General features: G+C 36.9%; 1 long non-coding RNA gene across 1 annotated transcript; it reads left to right on the top strand.

The window, feature by feature from the left end:
* Positions 1-3,712: 3,712 nt before the first annotated feature.
* Positions 3,713-8,061, top strand: LOC123516293. Its single transcript, XR_006678150.1, has 3 exons — positions 3,713-3,864; positions 4,658-7,535; positions 7,782-8,061. It is a non-coding gene; the product is annotated as an uncharacterized LOC123516293 (long non-coding RNA).
* The last annotated feature ends 208 nt before the right edge of the window (positions 8,062-8,269 follow it).

The raw sequence follows: 8,269 nt of genomic DNA on the forward strand, positions 1-8,269 counted from the left end.
GTTAGGTTAGTTTACATTAGGTTAGGTTAAGTTAAGTTAAAAGGGCTCATTTAAACCTTCATTCATGTGTTAAGGACAGTTAGTACAATGTGTAGGACCAAGTTTTAGGCTATAGTTTACATTAGGTTAGGTTAGGTTAGGTTAAGTTAAGTTAAGAGTGCTCATTTGTATTGGTTGAAACTGCAAATCCTCCTTACTGGACAATCCCATAGTTGGGATAAGTGTAAGCCAAAGGTCATTGGTGAATATATTGTTGCGAAGGTGTATTGCAGCAGCCTCCCAGATATGTATTTACCTATTTGTGTATTACAGGGCCCGAGCTAAGCTCTCTGTGTCCTGTCTCCTTGTCCATTCCTGTCATATCTCTCTTTCATCTGATTGACACACACCGCATCAACGCCATCACTGCTCAGTTTATTCCACTTATCAATGCTACGATGCAGGAAACTGTATTTTCTCATGTCATTTAGACAGATGTCCTTTATTAGCTTTTTTCCATGTCCTCGGAGATGATTACTTGTGGTCACCTTTATCAACTCTCTATCCAGTATGTCAATCTTGTTCACCAATTCTTCTCTCTTCTAATGTGGTCAGCCCCAGCTTCCTCAGTCTTTCCTCATAGTCTAACTCCCTGAGTCTTGGTACCATCCTTGTTGCCAGCCTTTGTACCCTTTCTACCTTCTTCACATTTTTCTTCATATGCGGTGACCAGACACATGCTGCATATTCTAGCTGGGGTCTTATTAAGGTACATAATATCTTCTTCATCATTCCTTCATCTAGGTAGTGGAATGCAAGGCCAATATTTTGAAGCATGTTGTATGTTTTCCAAAAAATCTTGTCAATGTGTTTCTCCGGTGACAAAGTGTTTTGCACGGTTACTCCTAAGTCTTTCTCCTCATTGGTCTCTTTAATTTTCTCATCACCCAGTCTGTAATCCCAGTTTGGTCTGTATCTACTTCTTCCCATTTTCATAACATGGGTCTTGTCTATATTAAATTCCATCTACCACTCTTTACTCCACTCATATATTTTATCAAGATCTTCCTGTAACTTGTTACAATCTTCCACATTCTTTACTCTCCTTCATATAACTGTCAATTCCTACTGGTATATCATTAACATAAATCAAAAACATGATGGGACCCAGCACTGACCCTTGTGGAACTCCACTGGTTACCTTCTTCCACTCGGACTTCCTTCCTCTCACCACTGTTCTCATTTCTCTTCCCATTAAGTAATTTTCCATCCATTTTGCTAGTTTATCATTTACTCCTCCAGTCATCTTTAGTTTCCACATCAGTCTATTGTGTGGTACTTTATCAAAGGCCTTTCTCAAGTCCAGGTAGATAGCATCCACCCATCCCTCTCTATGTTGTAGTATGTCAGTCACTCTTGAATAAAAACATAATAAATTGGATACACACGATCTTCCTTTTCTGAAACCAAACTGCCTTTCACTCAGAATGTTTTCACTTTCTAAATACTCACTCCACTTAGCTTTAATTACTTCTTCACATACTAGTCAACGATACTGGTCTATAATTTAGCGGTTCCATTCTACTACCATTTTATATATAGGCACAATGTCAGCTCTTTTCCACTCTTTCGGGACTAATCCCGTTCGTATGGAGGTTTCCACAATATCAAATATGGGGTTCAACAATTGATCCTTACATTCTTTTAGCAACCTCCCAGATATGCCATCAGGCCCCATTGATTTTTTAATATCCAGATTGCTTATAATTTTCCTTACATCTTCCTTAGTAACCATGATGTCCTGCATTTGCTTTATTTCCGTAGGCCTTCCTCCCATAAAATGCTCCTCCTTTGTAAACACTTTGCAAAAGTTGTCGTTCAAAATTTCAGCTATCCCTCCAGCATCTTCATATACTTCTTCCCCATTTTTTACCTTTTCTATTGCCTCCCTTTTATTTAGTTTTCCATTTATGAATTTGTAAAACATTTTTGGGTCACTATCATAGTTTTCCACCACCACTCACGTGTGCCTGTGTGAGTGTGAGCGCTATACATAATTATAAATCTAATAAATTTAAGTGCTTATCTAATCTGTTTTTAAACATTGTCAAACTAGTGCTATTTACAACCCTCTCTGGCAATGCATTCCAGAAGTCTACCACTCTATGACTAAAGAAATATTTTCTTATATCTAACCTGCACCCTTGCTTTCTAATCTTCCTGCCATGATTTCTAGTCCTACTTCCCTCCTCTAAGGTAAAAAAAGATCTCACATCTATGTAGTTTGTATCTGAGAACATTTTGAATAACTCTATTATATCCCCTCTTATACATTTCCTCTCAAATGAAAACATGTTTAATTCCTTTAATCTATCTCTATACTCCAGGCGCTTTAATGCTGGTATCATCCTAGTTGCTCTTCTCTGAACTGCTTCTAACATGTTGATATCCTGCCTATAATGGGATGACCAGGCCTGTATGCAATCCTCTAAATGGGACCTAACATAGGAATTATATAAGCTACGCATCACTTCCTTACTTTTATAACTAACATTTCTATTTATAAAACCCAGGATCCTATTTGCCCTATTTCTTGCTTCTAAACATTGCTTTGAAAATTTCATAGTCCTGTCTATCACTACTCCTAAATCCTTTCCCTCCTCTACTGCCTCTAGCCAACATCCTTCCATCTCATAGCTAAAGTTTGTGTTGTCTTTACCTAAATGCATAACCTGACACTTTTTAGAATTAAACTCCATCTGCCACCTGTCTGCCCATGCTATATATATATATATATATATATATATATATATATATATATATATATATATATATATATATATATATATATATATATATATATATATATATATATATATATATATATATATATATATATATATATATATATATATATATATATATATATATATATATATATATATATATATATATATATATATATATATATATATATATATATATATATATATATATATATATATATATATATATATATATATATATATATATATATATATATATATATATATATATATATATATATATATATATATATATATATATATATATATATATATATATATATATATATATATATATATATATATATATATATATATATATATATATATATATATATATATATATATATATATATATATATATATATATATATATATATATATATATATATATATATATATATATATATATATATATATATATATATATATATATATATATATATATATATATATATATATATATATATATATATATATATATATATATATATATATATATATATATATATATATATATTAGGTTAGGTTAGGTTAAGTTAAGTTAAGAGTGCTCATTTGTATTGGTTGAAACTGCAAATCCTCCTTACTGGACAATCCCATAGTTGGGATAAGTGTAAGCCAAAGGTCATTGGTGAATATATTGTTGCGAAGGTGTATTGCAGCAGCCTCCCAGATATGTATTTACCTATTTGTGTATTACAGGGCCTGAGCTAAGCTCTCTGTGTCCTGTCTCCTTGTCCATTCCTGTCATATCTCTCTTTCATCTGATTGACACACTTGCTCCCACACGCGTGAGGAAGTCAATCCCCAGCAGGCAAGGGTCTTCCAAGGCAGAGACGAAGACTGGCAATCTTTCCATGTTTTCCACGCCGATGTTCACTATAACGGGCCCCCACATAGCGGCACTGACTTGTGATGCTACACAGCTGTTGTGTAGCTCTGGCATGCTGCGCACATCCAAAGTCCTCTCTCATGACTGTCTTCTCGGATCTTGTCTGTCTTCCTCCCCATCCTCCTCTCCTCCATTCCATGTTGCCATCAATGTCCAGTCTCTCAGGTAAATAACCTTTTCTTTTTTATTCATTGTATTATCATTTTGATAGCATTTAGGTAAGTCAAACAATTTAGGCTTTTTATAATTATTTCTTTCATGTCATGCATACATTAAAGGTCTATTTTGAATGGGTTTTATGGACAAAAGTATGATGTTTTTTTTGGTCTGGAACGGATTAATGGTATTTCAATACATTCTTACGGGAAAAATTGATTCAGGGGATGAATAAATCAGGTGACGAACAGGAATTAGGAATGAATTATGGTCATGAGCTGAGGTTTTACTGTACTGTGAATTGTCCGTTACTGAGAACAGTTTGTCTGCGAGACCCTTAAGCACCCCACCCCTGTTTTCCACTTTTCAGTAATATATTCTCTTTTAATAACAAGAAAATATTTTGAACATTTAAACCACATTATTCAATGCTCAATGCTGTAATAAAAAGAGTTAATTATTACTTAAGAAGTATACAGTTATAAAAACTTGTCTTACCAAGAATAGATGAATTAAAGATGCAGCTTCTAAAGGCTCACTAGCACTCTCTCTGTTATTGTCAATGATTTCTGTTTTTTTTTTTTACTGTTCCATCAACTCTTTCTGTTGTCTTGAGTCAGAAGAAATGCATCGTTTTCCTCTAGTGTCAATTTTCAATCAAATTAAGATCTATGGTTTCTAATCAACACTATGATAAAATTTATTTTATTGTTAATTGGAATGATGCTATAATTTCAACTTAATGGAATCTTAATAAGTTAATGTTTATATATTTGTATATGATATTTATTTTTTGTTCTAGCCTGGCAGTGAAAAGTGGCTCAATAGTTTGTTTACATTTCTTTGGGACTGCAGTACTCCAAGGAAGAACTCCAAGTAGCAACTGGCCAAGATGAAATGCTCTGTTGTTTATCAGTGGACAAAGCTGTCTGAATGAAGAGTTTCTCATAGAGAGCATTAGAGGCCAAAAATAGCAACAAAAAATAGCAATGGCTTGCTGGGGTTGAAGGGGCAGCCATGTTTGTTTACAGTTACTAAACGCGACAGAGGCGGAAGCAAGCTTGTGTGTGATGATGAGTGTCGACAAAAGTTGACAGTCTTCAGAAAGTTGACAGAAAAAGGTGATGAAAACATACTAGTGTGACACCACCTTACCCTCTGTCTCTGTCTTTCTTTCTCTCCCTGTTTCAATCTAAATTGGTGAATTTATGAAATTATTTCCAAAATCCTTTTAACTTTTGTTCCACATCACCGTTCAGGTAAAAATCAAAGCGTGTTCTCTATAGAAAAGTCTCCCTCCCTTCTAAACATGGTATTTGTGCAAGGAACTGCAACCGAGTCTTGAGTGCTGATACCTCTACACACACCTTACACATACAATTCCACTATGGATTATTGTCCTGCTGCTAGCTCGCTATATGGCCACCCTCACAGCTAATATCTAAGGCAGTAGCAATGTGAACAAGTACTTCTAGGAAGAAGTATAAGAGAGAGAGAGAGAGAGAGAGAGAGAGAGAGAGCGAGAAGCAGTTGTGGTGTTACTTCCGCCAGTTCTTAGGACAATTTGGTCATTATGTCATCTAGGAGAAGAAAACCTAGTCTATTTCATACTAAATTACCATCAGCTAAAAGGAAAAAGAAATCAAATTGTAGACCTCCAAAGACCAGTAAGTGAAGGCAAAAATCAAGTGACTGGGGAGTCTTTTGTTTATATCATCTGCACTTCATCAACCCAAGTGCTCTCTCTCTCTCTCTCTCTCTCTCTCTCTCTCTCTCTCTCTCTCTCTCTCTCTCTCTCTCTCTCTGTGTGGCAGTGTCATTATCCTCGCTTGCCCAACAACTATCAAATAGAAATGCATAACTATCAATTTACACTAGCAGGTCATGGGTCCAACCAACCTGGGATCCCATTTCACCAAGAGTGTCACTCTGGTAACCCTACAGCCAAGAAGTTGTGGTTCTCCACCTTATTACAAGTTTTGTAAATTGTAGGCTAACAAAATGAGTAACAATGGTATCTATGCAGGAATAATTAAACACAGACCTTTTCTTGGATTGTTTATCGTGTCATATGTGTGAGGCCATGCAAGAACTATGGATTCGTAAAAAAAAAAAAAAAAAACTGCCTTTAAAGTCCCCCAAAATTGCTTAGTATCTGACCAGTCCATTACTAAGTGAAATCTATTATTGTGAGGCCCTTTATTGCGAGGCACCACTATATATGAATAAACCAACCCCAAAAATATTGGTGAAACATAATGAAAGTAAACAATTAAAGCTTAATTTACCACAGATTTTGAGGTTAGAAGGTTTAGAATTAAAAGTCCTACATAACTTAGAAAAAAAAAAAAAAATGAATAAAAAAAAAATATCTGAGACAGTTAAAGTTTTGCTGTACAGCTCCTTTGCTGCATACTATGAACTAATGACCTATATTCATAAAAACTAATTATAAGATCATCGTAACCTACATAGGTAAGTGTGTGATGATCATGGTTCCTCTTAGGCTGTGCTGTCCAACTATGTGTTGTCATGCGTGACGTGGAGCGCTGATACCAAAGCCAGATTTCATCTGGAGTTTGGGAAGAGAAAATGATGTGGTGGACCACAACACCAGAAAAACAACCACTCGCAAAGCATAACATTGAATCTAGATTATCAAAGAACTTGAGTAAATGACAGCAAATCCATATACAGATATGCACGGAACAACAATAACCCCTCTCAAAAAAAGATAATATGTTATCTTGTTCAATTCCAAAATCTTAATACATACAGGGGATCCTTGTGATTTGACCGTTCGAAGTTCCAATTATCGTCAATTCGAACTCAGTTGATTAATACACAATCCTCAAGGATTGACCGACTGACTCGCCAATTGGAAATTCATATCTCGAGCGCCACCTACCCAGTCAAATCCACTGCCAGCACAAATTCGCTGCCAGCCTGCCAGGCAGAAGTGTAAACTGATGCTACCCTGTGCGTCGCTTCCTCTGCCTCACTCTTGTCCCAGCCGTCGTCCAGGCAGGCCACGCTCTGCTGTTCCATCTCCTGCCTCCATGCCACTTCAACCATGTCGTGCAAAGCCATCTCCAGCCCCAGCCCTAAGAAGTACAATTTCCTGCCTTTCAAAGACAAGCTTGAGCTTATAAGAAAGTGTGAGGCAGGTATAGCTCGCAGTGTCGTTGCAGTGCAAATGGGTGTCCCTAGATCAACAGTATCAACAATTTAAAACAACATGGACAAGTACCGCGAGACTGCTGCATCAACAACTTCCACGACTTCCCTTGTTCTCTGCGGCTCAAGGGACTCCTGTCTCGACATGATGGAGGACATGCTGATCAAGTGAATAGAGGACAGGACACAACACAAGATGCCGATCAGCATGGGCCTCTTTCAGGAGCATCCCTTGTCACTGTGGCGTGACTTGCTCTCAATAACATCTACCACCAGCAGGACACAAGACATATTCACGGCGAGCAGGGGCTGGTTCCAGTGATTCCGGGAGTGAACTGGCCTCCACAATGTCAGCATGAGTGGGGAAGCTGCCAGCTAAGACGAAGAAGCTGCGAGGGCCTTCCTGGAATTGTTAAAAAACGAGTGGAGGAGGGCGGCTTCACACCCAAGCAGGTGTTCATCATCGACGAGATGGGCCTCTTCAGGAAGAAGATGCCTACATGGTAAGTCATTAATAATATTTTTTTGGCTAGGCATGTGTGTTAAGTGTTAGAAATTATTTTAATGTTGCTAAAATACTGTGCACGTGGGCATTGTTACTGAATCGTCAAGTGTGTAAGTCCCTGAATGCAATAGGTTAGGTTAACTTAACAGTTTTTAGTTGCTACTAACTATTTTTGTGGCTAGGCATATGTATATGTGTTAAATGTTCACATGATTCCTTATATATTTTTTCTCCATTGTTTCAGCATGTACATTTCCAAGGAGGAAAAGCAGGCCCTGGGCTTCAAGGCAGCTAAGGACCGGGTGATGGTGGCCATGGGTTATGATGGGCACTACCTTGTTACTGCAGAGTAATGTAATGTTCTACCGTATGATGTACTACGACCGTGGGTATTATTCCGCCTCACTGGCAGAAAAAGTTTGTGAAGTAATTGATGCCTCATTAAGGGAAGGTGTAGTGCCCCAAGACTGGAAAAGAGCTAACATTGTCCCAATCTATAAATCAGGTAACAAGAGAGACCCATTGAACTATAGACCAGTGTCACTTACAAGTGTGGTAGCTAAGATGTGTGAGAGGGTGGTGAAGAATAGATGGACAGACTTCTTGGAGAAAAATGACATACTTTGTGAGTGTCAATTTGGTTTTAGAAAAGGGCGTTCATGCACGACAAACCTGATATGTTACTATTCGAGGGTGATAGATGTAATACAGGAAAGAGATGGTTGGGCTGAT

The sequence above is a fragment of the Portunus trituberculatus genome, chromosome 40 (assembly GCF_017591435.1).
Source record: "Portunus trituberculatus isolate SZX2019 chromosome 40, ASM1759143v1, whole genome shotgun sequence".
NCBI classification, from domain to species: Eukaryota; Metazoa; Arthropoda; class Malacostraca; order Decapoda; family Portunidae; genus Portunus; species Portunus trituberculatus.